Genomic DNA, 14,314 nt, shown 5'->3' with positions numbered 1-14,314 from the left:
GACTCAGGAGGCTCCAACCAATTATAATACTGCCCAGAAGTTAATTTGATTTGTCCTCAAGAACTTGAACTAAGAAACACAGATTGGAAGGGAATGAAGGCCAAGAGTCCTATTACATTAATGCTTAGGAACCAGATTGAAAGTTGCATGAGGGCAGGAATGGTAAGAGTCTGCTCACTGCTGCATGCCCAGTGCCTGCCACCATTCAGCATATAGTAGGTGCTCAATAAATGCTAATTGAGAGAAAAAAATAATCACTAGAGGAAAGGTCCATAAACTCTTACTGCTTCAGAACCCTGGTACCACACAGCTTTTCTTTTAGAGAACTAGAATTCTGGTTTTTCTTCAGATTTTGATCTTTCTTTAAAATTTCCTTACACCTAAGCTAATTTAAACAGATTTGGGGTTCTTTTATCCAAGAGTCCTAAGACAGTCTTTTTCCCCCCAGAAATACCAATCCATTTTTTCCTGAGATTATTTTCTTTTAATTAAACACTATCAAAATTAATAGTAACATGTTGTATGGTTAAATTCAATTCAGCAAACACCTATTCAACTAGAAACTATGGGACAGGTGAAAGATGAATAGGGGAATGTCCCCACCATCAAGAAACTCACATTCTGGTGGGAAAGACAGACATACAGTTAAATCACTCGAACAGCAGATCCTCTGAAAGACAAGGTTTAAACAAAGCACTACAGGTTATAAATGGGAGAAAGAGAGCACTATCAGGGTAGATTTTTATAGAGGAGGTGACCTTGAAGATGGGCTTTGAAGGATGATTAGGATATCCCAGGGAAAGTGTATTCTGGACTTTGAATAAAGTCTGCGGTTCCTCTTTTCGTGGTTTCAGTTACCCACGGTCAACTTTGATCTAAAAAACTACTATAGTAAACCCTCGATTTTGCAGACCTCAATTTAACGGACAAAATTTCTGGTCCATATGTTATATGTGAAAATTTACACCCTGTTAATTTTAAAATGCTTTTAACCAAGATTTGCTTATAATTAAATGAACATGCTATTTTTTTTGTTATTAATTCACTGTTATTTTTAACAGATTTTAGCCAATTGGCCATATGTTGGGAAAAACACTGTAGTAATTTTGCTGACCTAAATACATACTACATATCTACAACTGTAGTCTATGTATCGAAATCCAATAGTCACTGCTCATAAACAATGTTCGGTGAATGATTAGGATGTGATCACACCACATGGAGGGTGGTAATTGATTCTGTTGTGGGGTGGCCTGACTTTCTGCAGCAGTTTAACACATGATGTCCTCACTTGTGCTAAGGCCACCCCCCAGCTGTGTGCGTTTGTTTACTTGAGGTGACTGTGAATGCACGCATTTACTAGGCCTATTCAATATAAATTTTTAAAACTTACTGTAATACATATAGAAAGCTTTCCTGTGAAATTAAACTTTTCATACATATTTAATTTCAATTACACAAACATGTCTATGTAAGTAAAAACAGGTAAACTAACTAATTTGTCAATTTTTTTACATACTCATTCGGAAAATCTACTCTATCCTATAACGGACTTTGGGCTTTAACACACACCCTCTCACCCGAATCAGTCTGTTATAGGGAGAGTTTACTGTAAATGGGAAGCTCCGGATATAAACAATTCATAGTTTTAAGTTGCTCACTGACCTGAGTGGTGATGAAATCTCACGCTGTCTCTCCAGAACGGGCCCCGCATATCCCCGCTAGGGACGCTCCCTTGCCCGTTGGTCACCTAGTAGCGATCTTGGCTCTCGGTGCTTGTGCTCAGGTCACCCTTATTTTACTTAATAATGGCCCCAAAGTGCAAGAGTAGCGATGCGGGCATTTCAGATACGCCAAAGAGGAGCCGTGAAGGGCTTCCTTTAGGTGAAAAGGCAAAAGTTCATAAGGCATTGTGCCATCTCACGACATCCCAAGAAGGGTGAGTAAAATACAATAAGATATTTTCAGAGAGACCACATTCACATAACTTTTATTGCAGTGTATTGTTATCATTGCTCTGTTTTATTTATGGTTGTTGTTCATCTCTTCCCATGACTAATTTATAAATTAAGCTTTATCATACGTGTGCACATATAGGAAAATAGTATACCTAGGGGTCGGTGTTACCCGCGGATTCAGGCATCCACTGGGGGCCTTGGAAGGTATCCCCAGGAATGAGGGGGAACTACTGCAGGTGGCGCGGCTGGACGATGGGCTGCACGGTCGGATGAAGGGGACACCAGACTCAAGGGTAATGCGCGACTGTGAGAGTGGACCGCACTACCTGTTACCAAGACCCCCCTCAGCGTTCTAAATTATTCAGGCCAGTGGGGGTTCTTTCAAAAGGGGAGCACAGTGGGGAAGTCCCCAGCGCTGAAAGGAACACCCCAAGTCCCAGAAACTTTACAGCACAGAAGAAAAACATGATCAGATTTTTAATTTCAATGACGGTCACTTTTCTACTCAAAACCCGTTGTTCCTTTCTTCCCAAGCATCCAGTAAACAGTGGATTTCCACTCAGTGCCATACAAAGGTCGTTAAAAATGATTATCTTTTTGAGGTGGTGAGTGTGTTCTGGAACTAGAGAGCGGAGATGGTTGCACAACACTGTGAAATGTACCAAAAGCCAATGAACTATGCACTTTAAAATATCTGGGAGGAAAATTACTCAGGTTTTAGCTTGGGCAAAATCATATTCTAGAACAGATTATACTGACAGATACGAGGTTCGGTGGGTAAGTGCTATGGGTTATGCACAAGAGCAAATTCAATAAACACAGTGATATATGGACAACGGTGAGTTTTGTTTGTTTAAGATTAAAATAACAAGAAATTAGCACTTAATCCCTGTTGGTGACAGTATACATTAGTACCATTTGCAGGGTGGGGTAGGGAGTGAGCACTTGACTCCATCTTTTAAAATGTTTAATGCATGAGTCTTGGTACCAACAATTCTCCTTCAAGCAGCTCCATGTGCACAAGGTGCTGGTATCCTTGTATATAAGACTGTAGACCAAAAAAAAGTTTGTTGAAACATTGTATTAGTGAAAAACTGGAAACAACCCAAATGTTCATCCGTAAGAGATTGGCTAAATAAATAAATAGGATGAACCACTAGAACGTGGTTACCTCTGGGCAGTGCTACTTAAGGGAGAGGTTTTTCCACTTTGTTTTTTTCATTTCTAATTTCATTTCTTGTGGCATGCCTCACTTTTATAATTTTAATAGACCCATGGTTTTCTTTAATCAAAGATTGCTTTATTGAGTCCTATGGACAATATGTGCATTCTTCAACTAGGATTACCCACTTTAATAAATAAGAAAAAATGTTAAGGAAAAAAAGCAAAGGCTAGGCCTTTTTATGCACATTTGGGGCACACAAAAATATTAAGAACTGGGCATGTCTGAGAGATAGTAACCTGGAGGATACTTGCTAACCCTTTACTCTGAGATTAGATCAGGGCTGCATTATAGAGCCAATGTCTGTCGTCCACTAGTGGTCCACTGGTGAATTCATAAAATGAATAAAACGACTAGATTTGCCAAGTCAGCGACAAAACCAGTGCTATTGCACCGACACTGTGGGGCTCTAGCCAGGTCTTCTTGGATTCCTTTGGTAATCTCTTGTGTCTCCTGTTTGCTTCCATTTGCTTTCACTACCATTACCACACTCAAGTAAGTCTTTAGAGGAAGAAAGATATCTCAGGCTATTGGAGCAAATTCGCGTGGATGTTCTGAAACAGTTGTGCTCAGGAGTTATATCCTCTGAGGAGTCCTTAGTCAATGACTTCTGGGTGCAGTATGAAATTTCAGCTCTCTTGCCTCCGGTCAGAACAAACTCTGAGGTATACCTTAAACTCCAGGCTCCTCTGCAGGATCGGGCTGGAGTTACCCTCTAAGGAACTTTGCCTGAAATTGCACTTTCGTTTGTCTCCTTGTGCTTCCCAAGTGGGTTTCTCCTGCAAGTGCTTCCTTAGTGAATCACCTGCCTATGAATTCTCATCGCAGGGTCTTTCTTCTTCAGAAGAACTCACTCTCAGATTTATAAGTTTAAACTCAAAACCAGAAACAAGAAGTACAAATACCACTGATCTGAGACCAGCTGTAGAAAAGTCCAGTCCCAAGTTTTCACAAAACAGGTTGATTCAAATCAGGGCTAATGTAATTAGTGCCCGTCTCTCATAGCTTCACCTCTAGTATTTGCTGCGCAGACTCTGTACCTTGCTAATGACTCTGTCTGTTGGAAGAGGCATCACATTCTCTTGCCCACATGTATAAGACCAGTAGGTTTCATGTAAGAGGTTAATCAGCTTCTCCTAATTTCATGTATCCTTGAAATTATTAACATCAGGAAAGTCAATGAAAACTTCATGGATTCTTTTCTTTCTTGCATTTATCTGTTCTTGCTAAAAGAGTAGAGTTGCTGTTCTACTTCAATCCAAAATCATTTTTGCAAATTTAAGAGGACAGATCTTATTTCTCTCTTGTTGAGCCTCACTGGGTTGTTCTAGGGATTCAACAAGGTAAGAACAGAACCTAGCCAAGGGGTCCGGCTCATGGTAGGCACCTAATCAATTACCTTCCTTCACTCCAAAACTGTGGCCTAGAAGAATAATCTAAGTCAGTGATTCCCAAAGTGTGGTCCTGCACCAGAAAGACCCGCAGTGCTTACCAAATGCAGATTCCTGGGCTCCATCCTCCTGAATCAGAATCTGTGAAAGAAAGACTGGAAGCCAGCATTTTGTAAAATATTGTGCATTGCAAAGTTTAGAAATCACTACACCTCATTCAGCAGTTTCCAACTAGAGAGATCCTGCAAATAGGAATGCGTTAATAAGTATGGTTTGGTTTGAAAATGATAGAAACACAAGTAAAACTAACGTAAGAAAAAGAAAGAAGTGGGTAGATTTATCAGTTCGGGAAACTAAAAAGTCCAAGGTTAACTTTAGACCTGGCTAGACCCAGGGACTCAAATGCTGCCTTCAAGATTCTCTCCTTCCTCCATCTCCTGGCTCGCTTGTCCTCTCATCTAGCTCCACTCATGGGTTTCCCATGCAATGAAGTGTTAGCCACCAGCAGCTCTGTTCTCGCCTTGTCTTTATGCTAGTGGTCCTCAAAGACAGGAGCGCTCTCTTTCCTGGAGGTTTCAGCAAAAGTCTCTGAGAGATCCCTGATTGGTCTAGCCTGAGTCACATGCCCATCTTTTAACCAATCCATAGCCAGAAGGACATAGTGCTCTGACAGGTGAGGCTGTCAGGTGCCCATCCCTGTGGCAGCACATCAATGCTGACTCCACTTAAACAATGTAAATGGGTCCCTCCTGCCCCCCCAAAAAAATAAGGATCCTACCACCAGAATTGCCAGAGGACTGTTCACTAAAACCAGAATTTGTATCCTTTAAAAGTCTTTCAGATGATGCCACTGATTGCCCACATTTGGTTGTGATAAACCCCTGGATGTATTTAACTAAAAACGACTCAGAAAGACTCAAAACCACTGATCTGCCCTCACTGGAGAGTTCAAATCTTGCCTCTCCTGCCCAGGGATATGTAAAAGTGATAGACTAGGACGGGACGCTGGAACCTCTGGTTCAGCTGGAGGTTACTCCTCTGTAAACCATGTTAGCAGAGAGGGCAAGCCTGGACTGTCACCACTTAACAGAGAGCAAAAAGGTTGGCATTAGAAGGAGCTTCAGGAAAATGTGTCTGTATCCTCCAGGGTGATAACAGGTTGGTGTAACATCTACCAAGCAGATGTGCTGACAGGAACAGGGGCGGGATGGCAGACTTGTTGAAAAGGGGAAATCCAATTTTATCATAGATGATTTCTTCATGCGAAAGTATTGTACTTCAGTTAGTGCAGTTGGGTTTCTCCCTTGATATTTGTCAGCTGTGGAGAATCTTTTTCTTTTTTTAATCCTTACTCAAGGATATTTTTCCATTGCTTTTCAGAGAGAGTAGAAGAGAGGGAGAGAGAGAGAGAAACATCGATGTGAGAGAGACACATGGATTGATTGCCTCCCACACGTGCCCCAACCGGGGCCAGGGATCGAGCCTGCAACCAAGGCATGTGGCCCTTGGCGGGAATCGAATCCGAGACCCTTCAGTCCAGGGGGGGCCAGCGCTCTAACCACTGGGCTAAACCAACTAGGGTAATAGAGGAGAATCTTTTTCTTGAACTAAAAATAAAATCTAGTCCCTCTATATGTGCATGTTTATATCCAATGCCGGGGAGGGTGGAAGAAGGAAAATCCATGAAATAAATTAGTGTCATATTGTACAACTAGCTTGCCCAGGATTGTACTGCTCCTACTGCTGGAGGAAGGAAAAATTGAGGCAAGGCCCGAAAGGACTTGGAGTCTAATTTGAAAAGTACAGCAAGATGTTGGGAGAAGACATGGGAAAAGTTGCTGAGAGAAGGTCCTGGCTGTGTCTTTTGTGGCTGGTGTGCTTGCATCAGCATGTCATAGGTAAAGAGCAAAACACCATCTCATTTTAATAGCACACTTAACTGCCTACACATACACAGGAGATCATGGTGTTTGCCAGTTTCAAAAGTTCAGTCTCAAATGCAGCGAGAGCCGGCCAATAGTTCTTGGACCAGACAGCTAGAAGAAATCTGTAGTTCTTAACAGAGTACCTGAGCCATTAAAATAGTGTTGCAACAAAGAGAACAATCGTGTGGGTATCAAACATTGGGGGGGGCCAATGGGTGACAGGGGAAGGTGCTTAAAAGAGGACAACTTGGCATCTCGTTGGGAGCTGCAGAGGACGGCAGGAAATCAGTGAGCGTCCGTCGGCTCTACCCACACGCTTCATCCACCTAACAGCAAACCGGCCACCTTACTAGTGGTTTTATGAATTTTATCTTGTGTGAGATCTAAGCCCTCATCAGATGGAATTATTCAACTTGCTTTGGCTTGTCCTTACTGCTTTGAAAGTGCCCAGATGCCCTTCTAGATGGGTCTTAACTAAACACATTGTGATAATTATTCCACATTATATGTATGTCAACTCACTACTATGCTGTACACCTTAAACTTACACAGTGCTGTGTATCAATTATGTCTCAATAAAACTGGTCAAAAAAAGAATGCCCTTCCTCTCTCTTACAAGTAAATTTGGATACTCATTTAATCATTTATTTAAAATATCTATTAAGGGTCTACTAGGTGCTACTTGCACAGTTAGGCACTGAAGTTACGGCAATGTAAGAAACAGACAAAAATCCCCACCTTCGTGTTGCTTATATTCTAGAAACACAGCATCTAACACGGCAGCCACAAGCCACATGAGCTATTGAGAACTTGAAAAGTGACCAGTCCAAAATGAATTGTGCCGGGAGTGTAAAACTCGCGATTTCAAAGACTAAGTGTTGAAAAAAAGAATGTAAAGTATATCAGCTTACTTTTTATATTGATGACTTATTGAAAAGATAATACTTCGGATATATTAGAATTCATTTCACCTGTTTCTTTTTACACTTTTTGTGTAGTTACAGGAAAAGCTAAAATAATATATGAGGCTCGCAGTGTCTTTCTGTTGAACAGCGCTGTTCTAGAGCAGTGGTTCTCAAATGGGGCTGATGTTGCCCCCAAGATGTTGGGCAAGCAAAAAATGAGTCTTCTTGCACAGCTCTGAATCTGTCGAATCACCTTGGAAGTTTGACCTTGCAGGAGCAATCTTGGAGAGGTTCTTCGGCACCAAGACTTGGAATTTATGGAGCTGCTCCCAGATGGTGTCTAGATTCTCTGCATATTTTAAATACCTGCGATTCTGTTGGAGGAGGTCATTGAGAGGATGGGACCACTAGTTGATTCTCAAGCTGGACCCAGGCAGTCGGAAGCTCCTCACTATGCTCCCCTGTCCTTGGAATGTACCGTTCACCCACATTTCCATAGCCCAAGCCATTTCAAGGACGCAGCCTTGAGACAAGGCATTGCTGAGACCATCTAGACGGTACATGTAACTTAACGCCATTAAGGCCTCTATGTAAACTTTAAGATTCTGGTGGCCAGTGCAAAGATCTACTCATCTTTGGGCTGCCCAAGATGAGCCTTGTATGTAAGTTCCCTTGCTTGTTAAAACCTGCCACCTACCAATCTGAAGCGGGCCTTCTCTTTCTTCAGTCTGTCCTTGCCCTCCCTGTAGGGGGCCATTTTATGAACTAACACTCCACCCAAGGTTTTGAGGGAAGCTCTTTTTGCTTTCCTTTGTAGTTTTACAACCTATGGATATGATACCATTGCAGTTAGCTAGTTACTAGTAATAGGAAAGGAGCAAAGAGAAGGCCAGACATTATAGGCATGTCATTTGGGCAGCTTCACCAGGAAGCTACAACTTTGCACTCCTCAGGGAACCACCAGCTTATTCCCTGCACAACACTGGGGGAAGGGATCCAACAAAGGAAAAATAGATGCAGGGCCAGGAAAGCTGGGGTGACACAGGGAAGGTACTTGCCTCTCAGTCATGCCTGGGAACAGAAATCATTGGCCCGAATGGGTGTGGCCATTGCAAGCATGCAAAAATTTGGAAATACATGATCTCCTGAACAAAAAAGCTCACTCTCTCATTGCTCCCTGCTCTTGGCGTGCTTGGCTTGTGACTCTTGTGACTCTTGGCTCTCTTGCATTCACCCCTATGGCCCGTGGCCATGAGGATTCCCCCACAATGGACTAAAGGACTGCAGTGGGAAACACAAGCTAAGCTAGCCTGATGCTGGGCTGAACCCAGCTCCAACATGGAAAGGAAATTCTAGGTACTGGCTCTGATTTTAGCTCTACTGAAGCCCCAGATACACTTCTTCCATGACTGGACTAAGGCAAATGTGACTTTGGAAATTCAGGGATATAATTCCATACAAATAAATATTACTCCTTCTCTCATGTGAGTCTCAGAAAATCCTTTTTCTTGGGATATTGCCAGAAAGCCACCCCCACTAGCAACCAAGGGGAGACAATGCCCTCTCCCCTCCATTAACAGATACATACTTCAACAAAACAGTTTCATCTTGCCTTTTCTGGTGCCTTATATAAGTGGATTCATATTGGATGTGTTCTTTTGTGTCTTGCTTTTTTTGTGTGTGCTCAGTATTATGTTTAGATTCACCCTCATAATTGTATGTAGTTCTATGATGTTTATTTTCACTGCTGTATAGTATTCCACGAATATATTACATGTTACATGAATATACAATGTTTTTATCTAGGCTACTGATGAGGCACATTTAGGCTGTTTCCACTTTGGGGCTATCTTGAACAATGCTCCTATGAATATTCTAGATCATGAATGTTGAGCACACATGCACAGGTTTCTCTAAGGTATGTCCTCACCAAATTTTAATTCAAAAATCTCTGTAGCTCTAACTCGACATCTGTGTCTGAAGTTGAATAAAAACAACCCTTCCAAGTCTCTCATTAGACTCATAAAGCTTCCAAAACTCACCTAAACCTCTAGTGTATCTCCAAGTGTTTAGCATTAAGTGGTATTTGAGAACAAAGCCCTAGGGGCTCTCTCCTTAACTTTTCTATTCTTCCCTATCACTTTACATTAAGGAGGAAAGGGGCCTTCTGTTTCGTGCATGTTCTTGCACTTACTTGGCATTGCTCACTGGAGTGATTTAGCCCAAAGAAAAATCTGACACATGTCTGAAACCCTGCACTCTCTGCTACTTCAGGATAAAGTCCCAAATCCTTACTATAGCACCAGAGTCCTTTATGAGCTCCCCCGTCAGATTCCCAGACATACACAGTCCTACACTTCCCTTTTTTAGCAATACCAAATGGCTTATAGTTCCTACTACACGTCATGATTTTTCACACCCCCTATGCCTTCAGCCATGCTGTTCATTGCCTAGAACAACTTTCCCAAATCTTGTTTTCTGCATAAACTCTCACCCATCTTTTAAGACTCAACTTAAACATCATCTTCTCCAGGAAACCATGCTTCTCACTGCTCCCCAGCCCCCTCACCGCCATATCACCAGGCACTTCTCTCTGTACTAATGTGCATTACGCTGTATTATAATTGTCATTCCCTCTCTCCACTGTTCTGAGAGCTCCCTGAGATAAGGGATCTTTTCCTATTTATCTCTGTATTTTCAGTATTAAACACAATGCCAGACACTTGGTATGGTAGTTAATATTATATTTTAATTTGACTGGATCATGACATGCCCAGATATTTGGCTAAACATTATTCCTGGTGTGTCCGTGAGGGTGTTTTTTGATAAGATTAGCACTTGAGTCTGTAGACTGAATAAAGCAGATTGTCCTCTCCAATGTGGGTGGGCCTCATCCAATCCACTGAAGGCCTAAATAGAACAAAAAGCTAGAGGAAGGGAAAATTTGCTCTCTCTCTCTCTCTCTCTCTCTCTCTCTCTCTCTCTTTCTCTCTTTCCCTCTCTCTCTGCCTGACTCTTTGAGCTAAGACATTAGTCTTTTCCTGCCCTTGGTCCAGGGCTTACACCATAGGTGCTCCTGGTTCTCAGGCCTTCATACTTGGACGAGAGCTACATTATTGGCTTTCTTGGGTCTCCAGCTTATAGACGACAGATCATGGGACTTCTCCGCCTCTTATAATCAAGTGACTCAATGAGTCAGTTCCTATATATATAATGTATATCTATAAATCTCACACATATTCTATATATATAAATCACATGTCTACATATATATCATTGGTTCTGTTTCTCTGGAGAACCTTGGCTAATACACTTGATAAATGTTAAGTAAATATTTATTGAGCTGAACTGAAATTGGCATTTGAACTTGAAACTGGCTTAGACTGGAAGAGCCTGCACAGCGCAATGCTAGGAGGTCCTATTCACTGTGTTGCAAATGACTGTGTTAAAAATGGCCCCTCTAGCCTGGCTGGTGTGGCTCAGTTGGTGAGTGTTGTCCCATGAACCAGGAGGTCATGGTTTGATTCCAGGTCAGGGCACATACTGGGGTTGCAGGCTAGATCCCCAGTGGGGGGGCGTGCAGGAGGCCGCTGATTGTCTCATTAATGCTCCCTCTCCCTTCCTCTCTCTGAAACCAATAGAAACATATCTTTGAAAAAATGGCCTTTCTAGAGTTTTGCAGTATGCAAGCCCTACTAACCTCCACCTCCATTCCTCTTGCTATTGTTGTCTAATTAAAAAAAAAAGTTTCTCCATGTGACCCATTTTTCTTCCTGATGTTTATCCTCTAGAACCTAGAGTTGCTATCTAAAGTTAATTAGAATCAAACACTATAGAATCACCTAATACCACTCTAGTAAGTACCTACAACCTCCAATGAGTGTTTCCACCTTAATGCAAATAGACTCCCAACCAAGAACATATATTTTCTTTTCTTCTCTTTTTTTATTTCTCAATGCCTTTACTTTTAAACATGAGGGGGAAATCTTATAAGTATACATGAAAAAGACAGACATGATCACAGGTAAAAGTAAAGAAAATCTAGCCAGAAAGCTTTAACACCTGTCAGCTATTGAACCTGAAGTTCTGACTATGACATGTTGCAGTTCTGAAAGGAATGGTACCTAGTATTCCTCTCCTTCCTCACCCCCTCCTTCAACAGAATCCACACCAGCCTCCTCATAATCTTTCTCAAGGGCAGCCATGTCCTCACAGGCCTCAGAAAACTCTCTTTCCTCCATGCCCTCACCCACGTACCAGTGGACAATAGCACCCTTGGTGTACATCAGGTCAAACTTGTGGTCCAGGTGATACCAGGCCTCAGCAACAGCCGAGCATGCACACAGCTCGCTGTACTTTGGCTAGGTCTCCACCAGGTACCACAGTGGGAGGCTGGTAATTAATGCCAACTTTGAAGCCACTGCACCGGTCCACAAACTGGATGTTGGGCTTGGTCTTGATGGTGGCAACGGCAGCATTGACATCTTTGGGAACCATGTCACCATGGTACAACAGGCAGCAAGCCATGTATTTACTGTGGCAAGGGTCACATTTTGCCATCTGGTTGGCTGGCTCAAAATATTCATTGGTGATCTCTGCTACAGTAAGCTGTTCATGGTAGGCTTTCTCAGCAGAGATGACAGGGGCACATATAGCCAGAGGGAAGTAGATGCGAGGATATGGCACCAGGTTGGTCTGGAATTTGGTCAGATCAACATTCAGGGCTCCACCAAACCTGAGGGAAGCAGTGATGGAGGACACTTCATCTGGCTAGTAAGGCAGTTAAGGTTAGTATAGGTTGGGCATTCAGTATAGAGGTTTTAATGACAGATGTTGTAGATGGTCTTGTTGTCAACCATGAAGGCATAATCAGAGTGCCCCAGGGTGGTGTGGGTGGTGAAGATGGAGTTGTAGGGCTCAACTAGAGCTGTGGAAACATGGGGGGCTGGGTAGATGGAGAACTACACCTTGGACTTGTTGCCATAATTGACAGAGAGATATTCCATCAGCAGGAAGGTGAACCCAGAACCATTCCCTGACCAAAACTGTGGAAATCCAAGAAGCCCTGAAGACCTGTGTGCTGGTCAGCCAGTTTCTGAATTCAGTCAAAGACGAGATCACTGAACTCCTTGCCAATGGTGTAGTGCTCATGTTGGGGACAGAGATGTTGATCACGCCCTGTTAATTGTGATTGAGAAAGGGGGAGGCACCTAATAGGAATAGGACCATAGCTGTTTAATGATTATTCACCTTACTAACTATAGATAAGAAGTTTTCCTACAGACCCTGGGAAACTGGAGGATGTGCTGCAAGAAGAAAAACAGAGCTGTGAAAAGTTGAGACACTTGGGGCCTAGATGGGTCCACTGCTCAGAAAAGAAAATACACTTTGAGAACAAGCAAAGGACAGGATGCGCTTAGATTTAGTTGCTGTGCCTGGAGCCTGACTCCCCTGCCCCTCCCAGAGTTTGCCTCAGGAATGCTGAATATTCTCAAGTCCTAGGAACTGGTGGAACTGGGTTTTAACACCATTGAAAATTAACTACCTTGTTATTGGACTTCCAAGATCCTGGAAGGAGACGCACAGACCACAGGCCCTGAAGCCATCCTCCCCTTCTCCCCGCTTCCCCCTTGCATGCAACCCTATATAATCAGCCAGGGATTAAGGGAAGAGCAGAGCAGATTTTATGTGAACGAGTCCCTCTGCTCTCCCATTTTGCAGGCAATAGTGGAAGAAATGCTTAAATATGATTCAACCTTGTCTCTGCTTCATTGGCTGAAGTAGCAACAGGCAGCCCAGACCCATTGTGTCCAGTTTCATTCATGGGCATTGTTATTTGCAGCATCTTCCTTGCCAGTGATGAGCTGCTCAGAATGGAATGGCTGGCAGTAGGTACTGATGCAAACTTCATCAATGACGGTGGGTTTCAGGTCTATAAACACTGCCGTGGGAATATGTTTGCCAGCACCTGTCTCACTGAAGAAGCTGTTGGAGGAATCATCTCCTCCCCTAATGGTCTTGTCACTTGGCATCTGGCCATCGGACTGGATGCCATGTTCCAGGCAGTAGAGCTCCCAGCAAGTATTGCCAGTCTGAACACCAGCCTATCCAACATGCACAGAGATGTACTCACACACAGCTGCGGGTTAGCAGGCTTAGGCAACAAGAATAGACACTGAGTCCTGGTTACTGTCCCCAACAAGCTAAGAGTCCAGGTAAGTAATGCACTCAAGAACATATGTTTTCAACAGAACCTAGCTTAGTGTTTATATAGATATACAGTTTATACTTAATAATTCAGGATTTTTCTGCACCTTGAAGTTATCTTTCTAAATAAAAAGGAATCAATATACAATCCTTTAAGAAAAGTGCAGGTATAAGTTTAAAATTTAACCAACTGACCAGAAATGTAAGGGGAGGTTTTCTTTTAGAATATTTGTTTAATTTTTTTATTTTTCTCTGTCCTAAAAGTCAAAATCAAGGCATGAAGTTAAGTTAGTTAATGATTTCAGCTAGTTTGGTACACAAAAATGAAAATTTTCTTATAATTTGCAGAGAAAAGTGAGGAAGAGAGGAGTCATGCCTGGCTCCTCCCATGCCTGTGGCAGGCATCACTAATCAATTTCAGTACTCATTTCCTCTGAGGCTGGCAGAGAATCATAATCCTTTTTAAGATAGCACTTCAAGCAGAATTCATCCAAGAAGCGAAACACACTTGCTATTTCAGGTTGAAAAAAGTACCAAGAAATTTTTAGGCAAAAGGTCATTTCTTATTTTTCTGAATTGGATAAGAGTATATTCTAGTTGATACCAGAGGTGGTCCTAACAATACTGAATGTCAGTATGAAACTCAAATGTTTTCCTCCCACATTGGTGCTGATTTCTCCCTGGAGGTCTTCTCAGTTCCTCCAGC

The 14,314-nt window shown here is 42.5% G+C and overlaps 1 pseudogene across 1 annotated transcript; it reads right to left on the bottom strand.

Moving 5' to 3' along the window:
- Positions 1-11,525: 11,525 nt before the first annotated feature.
- LOC308554809 (tubulin alpha-1B chain-like) lies at positions 11,526-13,520 on the bottom strand (annotated as a pseudogene). Its single transcript has 2 exons — positions 13,221-13,520; positions 11,526-12,547 (listed from the first exon to the last, which is right to left on the bottom strand). The product of its transcript is annotated as a tubulin alpha-1B chain-like (transcript).
- Positions 13,521-14,314: the final 794 nt, after the last annotated feature.

This window comes from Miniopterus schreibersii (genome assembly GCF_964146895.1).
Source record: "Miniopterus schreibersii genome assembly, chromosome: 3".
NCBI lineage: Eukaryota > Metazoa > Chordata > Mammalia > Chiroptera > Miniopteridae > Miniopterus > Miniopterus schreibersii.
Note: the sequence above shows the minus strand (reverse complement) of the source record. Positions and strands in the feature narration are given on the sequence as shown.